This window comes from Bacillus rossius, chromosome 5 (assembly GCF_032445375.1).
Source record: "Bacillus rossius redtenbacheri isolate Brsri chromosome 5, Brsri_v3, whole genome shotgun sequence".
Taxonomy (NCBI): domain Eukaryota; kingdom Metazoa; phylum Arthropoda; class Insecta; order Phasmatodea; family Bacillidae; genus Bacillus; species Bacillus rossius.
In genome coordinates, this window is record NC_086333.1 from 54,284,669 (window position 1) to 54,296,892 (window position 12,224).

Genomic DNA, 12,224 nt, shown 5'->3' on the forward strand with positions numbered 1-12,224 from the left:
CAGTTAGTGATTTTATATTAAAAAATAATTATTTATTTTTTACACATCAACTTTTTAAAGGCGGTTCATTACAACCTGTTAATGCCGTGGTGCTAATCTGCATTTGCATGAGAATGCTTACTCTTCCTTCCTTCATTTATTGAGAACTATGTTAAGTGCTAATATTTGAACCGAGGGTGTTTTTGTTTCACTTTCATGAAAACCAGTTCAATTTGAATGTGTTTCCACAACGCCCATCCTTTGGACACGGGTCCACCGCTGCTGCGAACCCTCTCCCTTATCACCTCGCAACCCCCGGAAGACCTTGGAGCGAGTGGCCTTCGTCACTCCTTCGAGCCTCGCGGTAGGCTTATTGCCGCTGTCATTAAGAGACGCGGTAACGAAGCGACTGCTAATCAGGCGCGCCTCTCCCGCTAATTTGCACAGCTTAGTGTCGTTGTTTGCCGCCGGGTGTCGCCTCCGGAGCGTTGCGCTTTCTGCTGGGACGTCATTAGCTCGGCGGCTCGGGTGTCCGATGGCTCAAGACGCGCGCTGTCTCTGAGAGAACGGCAGCAACGCAGGTGAGCTGCACGCAACGCCGTCAGCGGCGAAGCGATAAGGCCCGTCCTGCAATGGCACTGTCGCGTCTTCTGCTTCCACAATGCACGTAAACGTAACACATATCAACCAGTGTTATTGAATTCCAAGGTTACGAAATATTTATCTAATATTTAAAAATATGTCTATTTTGCTTCGATATCGGGCTGAATTTACACATACAATAAAAGTAAACGACAAAGCAATTATTCCTGTACTTGAAACAATTTTCAACGTATTCATAACACAAAACTGGCTACCACCGCAGCCGTTGCAAGGAGTAACGTAAACTGAAGACCTCAGCATTGCCGAGCTAATCCGTACGGGTGGGTACGTCTCCATGTGCGAGCCATTGAAGAAGAAACTCTGTTCCTTGTGATTCGTCTCCGTTTACGGTTCATTGCAGAACGGACCTAAGCCGGTACGGAGCCGTCACGTACCGTGTACAACCGGTACTGTGGTACTGAGCAAGGGCGTAGCCGGGGAGGGACCAGGTCCTCTAAGAAAACTCATTAACTTGCTTAAAATAACGAATATTCGGCACAGTTTATGGCTACTTAATATGAAAAATTATACAGTAAGTAGCCTGCTCTTTGAACATGTATTAGGACACAATCATAAGCAGCATTACATATTGTAAGGATCTACCGATCAAAAGTGTCACGTTTATTTTAAAAATTTAATTTAAAAAACTGGAAGGTCATCTGATAGCCAAAAATGCGTAATAAACATCATATTTTGAAAACATTTCTGGGGGAGTAACACCGAACCAGCCGCTGTTCTCTGAAGGGGGGAGAGTGTAGGTATTCCCTTCCACTACCCTCAGATCCCCATAAACAGGCCTATCAAAAACTTATTGTGGTTATAGTTTCAATTGCCCCCCCTTTTATTTCTCCCATAAATCCTGGCTACACACTTGTTACTGGGACTCTGATACACTGTAAAATAATCGCAAATTAACGTATACAAAGTTATAGTAATCAAACAATTTTGTTATGTGATTTTGAAAAAACTACATTTTGAGTTAATTTACACACATTTTTTTTTCTAGAAAATCAAATTGTGCTACAGGCTTCAGTAAGGTACACAAGTATGCATCTGTTATTACAATAAATAACGTGTTAAATTACACATTTAAAGCTTAAAATTATTCAGATTTTTCCTCCACTACACTGCACTTGTAGGTAGGTATACACATACAGCATTGTAAAAGTACAAAATATTTGCAAGTATGTGTAATGTGGATGACAATACACTAATTTGAATTACTATGACCTGAAGACATGGAGGAGGGTCATAGGGGCAAATCTGTCATAAAATTTTAGTATTTATATTTTATAAACAAATTAACCTTATGTGCCATCTGTTGACTCATAATAAACATTACGTCACTCTTTTTAGTACTGACCTTAGTTTTTCATACAACCAAAGCAATTATAATTTACATCTACCTATAGCAGTAATCTTTTATGCAAGCTTAAAAAATTTAATTTAATAGCCACTACCTGCCACAAATATTTTACAGGGACAATTCATTGGCATTTAAAAATTAATTTATTTTGTGAATGTTTAGAAATGTAATAATACCTCAATAGATACTCTGTGATGTGCAATTTCGTGCGCTCTTTACTTTGAGACAATTATGGCATATTAGTACCCAACAAGAAATTTGTGTTTATTTAGGTTTCAGCGAATCCTTCATGAACTATTATCTCAATTAATTTTAGTCATGTGACATTTTTATATTGTGCTAGTATTTCGGAATTAGTTCCTTCGCCCGTATGTTTGCGTCGCTTTACTAAATATTGTAATATGGACAATATGGGAAACTGGTCGGTCCAGAATGACGCGACACCTCACAACCGTTCCAGTCAGTTCCAGAAGGACGGCCAACGTGCATAAAAGCGGCGACGCCGGCCTCCTTGGGAGTTCCAACAGGCGAGTTTTGAGTGAAGTGGGAGTTCGGTGAGTGGCGCAGGCGCGGAGCGACGGGATCGTGAGAGTGCGACCGAGTGGCGCGAGGCTGTGTGTGTGTGTGTGGACAGGCGCGAGGTGAGGGGCGAACCACTGTTGAGCCCGGCTCCAGTGAGGAGTGAGAATTGTGGACTGGACAGGTACTTAGTGATCTGTGAACAGACATTAATTGTGGTGATCGAATTAGTAATGTAAATATTTGTAGCAAATACAACTGTATAAAATTATCTGGGATATCCTTACGAACCCGTTTTATTCCACTTGTAACAATATATATAAATTCTACCCTTGCTATGACATTGATTCATATATATATATATATATAAAGTTATATCCAAAACTTGAGATACAATCTCATTTATTGCCATTTGTTACGTTTAGGTGCATTGTGGAAGCAGCAGAAGCGATAATGAAATGTTCCGGGAGATCCGTCTTTGCTTACGTGATCCGTGGAACGGGCCTTAGTTGTCCGACGCCGTCCGACGGCCCCGCGGGCTGTCGCCAGAGAGGTGTGCTTATCACCTGGTCGCTGTTATCACTATCCGCGGCTGTTTCCGCGCGCTCGCCCCTGGAAAGATTTTTTTTTTTTTTTTTTTTTTTTTTACAGGAGACGAGATTCACCGAGCCACGGAACAGTCCCCGAACATAGCCGAAGTTCGCCGCTTGCTCTCGCTCAAGCAACTGCGCGGTCAGAAAGAAAGAAAGAAAAAGGAAAAAATACCTTTGTGAAAGAGTCTTCCAGTACGCACCAATGATCTCACCTCGGTAACGAGAAAATTCACGTGTTCTCAAATACACTTCTTATAATACGAAACTCGGACATGAAATGTGACGTGAAATTCTTCAAAATAATGCCGAGCGTGATAACATATTCGCTAATAGTATTTTAGACCACATTTCTGGACGCTAACACACGTAGTTTCCGCAGTCGCCGCTAGAAAACGCTGTCGTCGGAGCAGCTACGTCGACTATCGAATCATTCGATTTGCAAGAGCGAAATTTTAAAATATTATATAATGACACAGATTCGACAAAAGCGAAAAAGTATTGAAAAAAAAATATTAAACCCCGGCTTGTACCTGATTTTAGACCAGGAATTTTTATTAAAATGCTGCCCATCTTGTTACAATCCATTCAACAGTTAATACTATAAAGTTTACCTTTCTTTGCCTTTGTGAACTTAGTTACGAGCCATCTGCCACAGATGACAGCATCGGGGTTACACATTTCCATTTCACGTGACTTCCGTTTCATTCGCGAAATTACTCCTGCCATATGCCGTATACCAAACGCTAAGATGAAACATATAAAAAATAACATTTTTGGAGAATTTATACATATTATAGGTATACACCGGGTTTATAAACTACACAAGAAACTCATAAACCCAAACCACAAAAAGCCAAATATTGAATTTTTTTTTAAAAATACCGTTTAACAGATTACTCAAAACGCAACTCAAGCATCAGCCAACTTTCAACTTTTTGCGTTTCGGCTTGCGTTTCTGCGCTTTCCAAATTTGAAACGAAGTGTTACAAAAACATTTAACGACGCGGCCGCAATGAATACTAAAGTTTAAGGAAAGAACACTTTTAAATAAAACTAATGACCATTTCAAAATATGTTTTCATGATAAACATGAATTATTATAAGCAGCTTGGGAAAGCAATTTATTTTTTACTGTTTTACATTGTAAAGATGTATGGTTGATGACGTATTGCGAAGTTAGTGGTTTAAAAACGTAAACGTTATTTGCGTAGTTAATAAAATCGTCCTTAGAGTAATTTAGGAGTTGCTGACCTAACCCAACAAAAATTTAGGTTTAGATAAGAATACCTATATGTGCGAATAAAAAAAAAACCAAGGAAAAAAAATTAAGGACGATTTTTTCGCTCGAGATTTTTAATAATTTTACAACGATTTTACGTATTATTTATGTACCTGACTTAACACAATTAACATTTAATTCATTTACAGAAATGCAAAACCTAATCTTCCGAAAAAAACAAAACATGAAGAGCTATTTTATTATTAGTTATGTTACAGGCTTTAACTTAACCTAAATTTAAATGTTAACAATTGATAAGAAAAAAATTCGAAGATGTACGAATGAGGATTATTGGAGAGTGTGACTCGGGGTAAGTGAAACGTAGGTTTTTCGGTCACCGTGGGTAACCCGTGGAAAAAACCTCCTTCCAGGTCCGATGACAGACACGACCACGGTGAGATACGCCGCCTTGGGTCGTTAGTGCCTTATCGATGTACGAGGCAGCCGAAATAACGGCACGCCACCGAAAGAACGGTACTGTACCACAAAGGGCGAATGTGCCACTGGCGGGGGTGCGTTGTTTGTCTTAAGAGCGTTTGTCCTAAAGCCGATTTTCTTAAAAATTAGGACAAATGACTTTAGGACGGACGACGTTTGGTCAGATAAATTTAGGTCAAACAACGTTAAGACAAACGACGGTATAGGGTAAATAAACTTTTATACTCAGTTTCAGTAAAACTTATTTTATAGAAATGCACTTTTAGGACAAACGATTTAAAGACAAACAATCGTGTTCTCTCATTGATAACCGAATCCGGGACTGACCGGATAATTAAATGCAGACTGCAAGGTCCAAAGTTCCCAACACCTGAATGCTTGAAACTATTCTTACCAGCCCAGTTCTTCTACCGGACCATTCTCTTGTCCTGTACTTAGCCATACCGCATCCCGCATGACCGAGACCTGGGTTTTCCCTGTGTCTGTCCAGGTTTTACCTGGGTCCAGTCTACAGCTGAGCTAGGGGAGCTGGCCATTGTAATCTCTGCCATGGCTGGCCAATCTCCAATCAAGCACACTATTGCATGCGATCCTTCCTAAATGGTTGATACCCGGCGTGATAGGCCTATAGGCTCAGGCCTGAAAGGCGCTTAAGAGGATTTACTAACCGGTACTCCTCCCAAGACAATACGTCTACACTTGGTTTAAGTTAGGCTAGTTAAAAAAACATAGGGACATCATTAACACAATGTGCAAAAAATCTTTATTTATTATTAACTATACAAAAAATTCTTTGTTTAAAAATGAAACTACGAGCATAAATTGCACTCCAAATAAAACTGTTGCCTTCTTTACACCTCCGCAGCACTGCAAAATAGATTCACAGTTATTTGGAACATTATACAACTACATACGCATTTGCGTACCGTCACGATATCTCCATAGTACCTACGAAGGTGTATAGTGATCAGATGGTTGAGTGAACAGTTCGTCTTCCGCCAAGACGACAAGTGGAAAACGTGGGAGACGTTGCCGAGTGTCCATATGGTGGTTTTATTCTCAGGGACCTCTTATTCAATTCACTCCGCTGTTCTATAGTCCACCCGTCTTCAGCTAGCTCGACGTGGACAGTACATACTTCAAACCTCAAGGGGGCCGGCCCTCCTAGTCAGGGGTGCATTTTGTGCCAGTGAGTCGGGCCGATTAGTTCGACGCTTGCTGGTGGTTCTAGTTCGTTATCGCCTCTAAGTGTGCAGTCTACTCGTCGTGCGTAGAACAACTTTGAGGTTTGAGTGGCATCCATGACACTATAGATGGCGAGGAACTGAAGATAATGTTGTAATAAAAGTCCCTCGAGTGCTTTCAAGAATCTGTACCGGATGTATTATGCTTAAATGTTATTCTGAAAACACGCGTTTTAACCGTTTTCACTCTACAAAAATTGCAGTTAAAAGAACGAAATACGGAAATAGAACTACTCGTCCGCACTCAGCAATTCTTAGTAGCTTTTCGTAAACAGACACAACTCGGAAATCTTGAGTGGTTTCTGAATCGATTTTTTTAATGTGTCACACACAGCAGGGGCGCAACAACTAAATTTCCAAAAGGGGGGGGGGGCAATATACCTTTTTATAAAGAATCATCGATTCCCCCCTATTGAAGCGGGGGGTCCGGGAAAATTTGTACTTGAAGGTGGAAAATGGTGCTATTTAAGCAGTTTTATTATCTAAAAATTGATTACACAGCACTTTCGTTGCCCCCGTTTGCCCCCACTTCAAGGTTTCAGAGGGGGGGGGGGAAATATCCTTGGAACCCCCCCCCCCCCTGTTGTTGCGCCCCTGACACACAGGGAAATGGAGGACCTTAATTCATTCAAACGTGATGCCATGCGTAAATCACTGTAATCATTGATTCAGTGCCACAATAACTGCGTGCACCGCCGAGAGAAGCATCGGAGACGAGAAACGCTGCTTCAGAACCGAATAATAACGTAGAGACAGAAAAAAAAAATTCTCGGATTCATTTCGCAATAGGCTAAAATTCAAATACACATATCTACTGTTCGTTTGAGATGCTTTCTCTATTGGCTCAGTATTTATCTGGAGGGCTGTGGGCCAATGAGAAACCCTCGACCAGAGAAAAAAATCCAATGACAGACAACCCAGTTGAGACTGCTCACAAGTCAGCAAGCAACGAACTGGCGTTATTTGCCCGAGTAGCTATACATACACAGGACTGTGTAGTCAGTCCATCCTGGAGGTCGTTGAATCCGCGAATGTTTCCGGTCCCTTGATAATAATACGTGCTCGTGTTCGGGTCAGTTGCTTGTTTAGTCATTCCCGCGGCAGGATGTGCTTCAGACTGCACCGTGAAGATGGCATTCGCGGGAGCCGTGGTCCGAGCGCCAGATGTGGGCATCGAAGCAAGGGTCCCGCGGGGAGTTCCAGGCAGCAGATCACCCCACCTTACCTCAAATAACGATCATTAGAGGCAGGAATTTTTCGCGAAAAAATCCGAACGCCTATTAGACTGCAACAAGGTATAACAGCACCAGCGGTTTCTTCCTTGTGATTGGCGGCCGTCTGCAAGAGAAGTCGTTGCCTTACTTGACCGAGCCATTCAGGACGCGTTTGCTGCCTCACTGAATTATTGTGATTGGTGTTGTAACACTCAACATGTAGATGAAAGTAACTCACCCAATCACGGAACACAGACGATGCTAAGGTGATTTAACTTTTAGCTATTCTCGGAATCTTTTCGCGAAAAATGCATGCCCCTAACGATCATGCATATAGATCACACAAAAAAATTACGTACTTTTACAAAAGATTCCTTTGGAAACCAGTTGCCAGGAATTAGTGTGTATAACTACGAGAGAGAAATTGTAACACTGTACGACACTTTTGGCTGTAGTTATTTTTGCACATCTGAAATACGTTTTCCGAGATAATTCTGAGTATTTATTACGAAAATTGGCGCATAATTTTATTTTTCAATTTATGTTTTATTTAAGCACAATTTCATTTTAAACCATGGAAAAGATAGTTGAATGTTGAATAATGTGACTTTATTTGGTTTTATTGAGCTTATTATGTGCGCAGTTAATACTGGAAATCTACTCAGGGAACGGTTTACAAATTATAACTATAACTACTGGAGGTACTGGGACAACACAAAGCATAACGTTCCGGGTAAGAATCCGAACCCAATATTGTTGTGAAAACTATTTTGTTGTGATACAGTAGTTTTCATGTAAATGTACAAATTTACAGATACCTGTAATTTTACGTGTACATTTATATTCCATTTGCAAAAAAAAAAAATATAATGTATAGCAATTACAAAATTTGTAGGATTCGCAAGCTCACAAAATCTGCGGCCCAATGGTATTTGTACGTGCGAATAACCGTTACATTTCTTTTCACTTGGCGGTCTAGGCTGACATGCTGGCAATAAGCGGAAAACGTTATAATATTTTAAAAAAATCTTAAAGTCTGTCATGGAGACTGTCGAAAGAAGTGAAAACTTAAAATTTTGTTTTAAAATGTCTACGTCAAATGTACGCAAGAAAATGATTTTGGTATTATGTCACTAGCATGACGGTGATGCAAAACCATAAGTTTTTCCCCTACCAATAATAACTTTAAAACTAGTAGAAATGAAGTTTTTTCCTTGAATGAATAAAAAATTATTAACTTAAATCTACAAATAATCGACATTATCTCTAATAAATCAATAACCTGACATTTGAAGAAATTCACATCATAAATAAATAAACAAAAAAAAAACATAACCTCAACTTAACTACCTACTAAAAATATCCAATACTCGCAACGTTAAAATTTCCTTGGAAAATAATGATAAAATTAAAAACTTGTATTTTTAAAAATAGAATAAATTAAGTTTTATCCTTGAATTATAAAAAAATTACACTTCACGTCACCATGTCGATTACGACTTACATGAATTTACTCCCTATCCAAACCTTCCTATAGAAACTTCACTTCAAAAACGTTTTCCTTAGAACGTATTTTTTTGGTGTTACCATTACGTTTACCATCTCCTTTTCACGGTTACTATTGTCTCCACAGTGAGATTATAATTCCTGTAGGGGAAAAAAAGAGTTAATGAGACTTTTTTTTATTCATTTCAGTTTTTTTTAGTTGCGTAGTACAAAATTCTCGGAAACACTTCGTTATTTTGTCTTACATTTCCGGAAGGATAATTTTACTCACGTGTGTTTTATTTATTTTATTTTATTACAATGCTAGTTGTGTTTCGTCAGTGATAAATGTCACTCTCACACTCTAAAATTGTGTAAAATATAATAATTCTCGCAAAATGGTGCCTTTTTTTATTCCTAACGCGATTCATTTTTTTCTAATCTAACTAAAACTAATTGTATTTGTAGAAGGGGTCTGGGTTAGGGAAGGGACCTAGGTGCGTCTCAAGCCGAAGCCTATACGCCTGGTCATGCTGGGACTAGCCATGCAGGGAGACGGTCGCATGCATGGCGTGCTTTGTTCGAGGATTAGCCAGCCATGGCAGCTGTTGGCGCCATGACTTAACTGCCCTATATTAAATATAGATTAAAACTACGTTAAGTGGTTTGCTACGAGAGAGCTACTAACTTCGGATATGTTCGGTGATTGATAGGTGGGGGAGGGGGGATTGAATCTCATGTTTGGCCTTCCCGTTGGGGATACAACCAAGTCTGTGCTCTGTTGGTACGGATGGTTGGACTAGGGGGAGGGGGAAGATATCCCCTCTCCCACCCTAGACCCCCACCCATCCTGTTGGCGTATTTATTCGATGCAGGTGTTTTCCCTGACCGGTCAACACAAGCTGTCGCGTCGCGCGCGGCCTACGTGCAGCGCAGGTAAAGATCAACGGATTATACATTAATTAATTAATTAATTCAGAGATGGAGCAGCGCTGGAAGGCACTTGTGGTGAGTGAAGGGAGGGAGTAGTTACGTACGATAGCGCATCCAGAGAACCCCACAGGCCTTAAGGCAACGTCCGCAAAGTTTTTTTTTTTTTCATTTAGCGAACAAAATTGGAATGGTCCCGCCGGGAAACGAACCCGGATTATTCCGGTGGAAAGCGAGTGACCTGACGATTTTTTAAAATTTGTATTTTATTTAAATGATAGGCATGTTTGTAGTTTTTTTTTCCATCATCAGCGAGTCAACCATCCCCTAAATACTGTGTCCATTCGTGCGGTCGTCGTTGTGTGTCGTCAATATTACATGTTTAGTTTCATGGTTGGGTTCTTCTGTGCGTGGATCGTGCTGTCCAAGGTTGTGATTTTTACTGTGATTTACTGTTCTTGTTGTAATTGTTTCGTAGATGTCAGCCTGCGTTTTTATATGCGCTGCATAGGCATGCACAATTTTCCACAAGCGTGTGTTAACGTATTTAACTTTGTTGTCCATTCTTGTTTTTCTTTTTTCTGACAACAAGATGTGTAAAGCAGCATTGGCTGTTTAATCCTCTCCATTGAATAAAATCATTCAAATAACGTATACTAGTTCCATCTACTTTGGCAAATAGCGTGACAGATTTACACGGTACAAACCTACGCCCACAATGTGAATTTTACAGAAATATTCATGTAAATTTACAGATATTTTTCAATCTTTACATTTACACGGAAACAACTGTATCACTACAAAATAATGCGTTCGGATTCTTACATTGGGAATGAATCCTTTTGGATGACCCAGCATCTGCAATAGTTAAAGATATTCGTAAACAGTTCCCTAAATAGCTTTCCAGTATTAACTGTGAACATAATAATAATAAGCCTGATAACACAAAGTAAAATCAAATGGTTGAATATTCGGTTACCTTTTCCATGGTTTAGAAAAATTGTGCTTTAATGAAATTTCGATTGAAATATATAACTATGCGCTAATTTTCTTAAGAAATACTCAGTCATCTCTCAAAAAAAAGTATTTTATATATGCAAAAATAACCATAGCCATGTATGTTTTAGAAAGTTGTAATATCTTTTGTATAGTAGGTCCTACTACAAACCATTTCTTGGCAAAAAGTTTCCAAAGGAATTTTTTTGTAAAAGTACAGACAAGTGTCTCGTCATAATGTTCGTCTTGTTCTTTGATAGTTCTCTATTTCCTTCCATGGAATTCTCTGAGCGGTTCATGCATTTATATTTGTCATCTGTCGATTTAGGCTTGGTTTCTTAGTATTTGTTATTGTTCTTTATGCTCTTTCCACAGGTCGCACTGTGACATACAGTTTAGACCAGCAATGATGTATGTCCACAAACATATTTTAAATTTAGTCTACAGAAGAGTAAAAATTATAGAGTTTAACCAAGTCGCTGGCCAAAATGTTAATAATCTTAAATATAAAAATAATGCTGTTAAAAATTGTACAGGGATCTTCGTAAAATTATGTTGGTTTTATTGATTTGTGGTTCTGAGTACTCGTACTCTGAGCATAAATTCATAAGAATAATCTTCCAGTTGTGTGTTTAACTTTTTTACAAATTTTAAATTAACTCTGATGTTGGAATAGAACGGTTTTTTTTCCTTCAGGATATGTTTCCGTAAAGACGAAGAATGCAAAAAAAACTCCATTCTAAAAACAACAGTGCTACTAATGAACGATTATAACTGGCCCAGGGTCGTTTAGCGCGTGTCAAGAGCACCGCAGTCCAATAATCTACGTGAAATATAGATGTATATTTGCTTGTAGTAAACTTTGCTACCCAATGAAATGAATCCACGAAAGATCGTGGCTCTGAAGATAAGATTAGTTTAGGGTTTGACATAACGTTAGAAAGATCTGCTAGTGTTGAATGGTGAAGAAGCAAATAATTTTACATATATCAGAAAGTTTTGAAAATATATTTAAAAAAACATAAAGGAAGTAGCTTGGTGGTTCTCTGGACGGTGAGAAAACGAACAGAGGCAGTGTAAATGGTTGAGTACGACTCAGTGATGTAATTTTTAGCAACCACCACTGATAAAAACAAAACGCAAAATATTATTTTGAAAGTTACAATGTTAAAATAGAGACGTAGTTTACGGGGAAGCCAGTGTTGCCAGATGTAATTCACTGTCGAGTACGACGTACCGATAACTTCACTTCCGTATCCTTACTACATATTATGATCGATCATTAGTAGCACTATTGTTATTTGAATAGCGTTTTTTACATTCTTGATTTTAATCTTTTTTTAAATGTGACAAAAGAAAAATATTTCTATTTCCCCTTAAATATATTTATTTGCTTTTGCTTGCAATTTTTTTTAAATGTTCATAACGTTCCATACGTATTTACGGAAACATATTCCAAGGCTCAGAAATTTAATGTCCATGGCAATCAGACAACACTGCAGGAAACGCTATGAAAGAACGAGCAGGTGTAACAGTCAG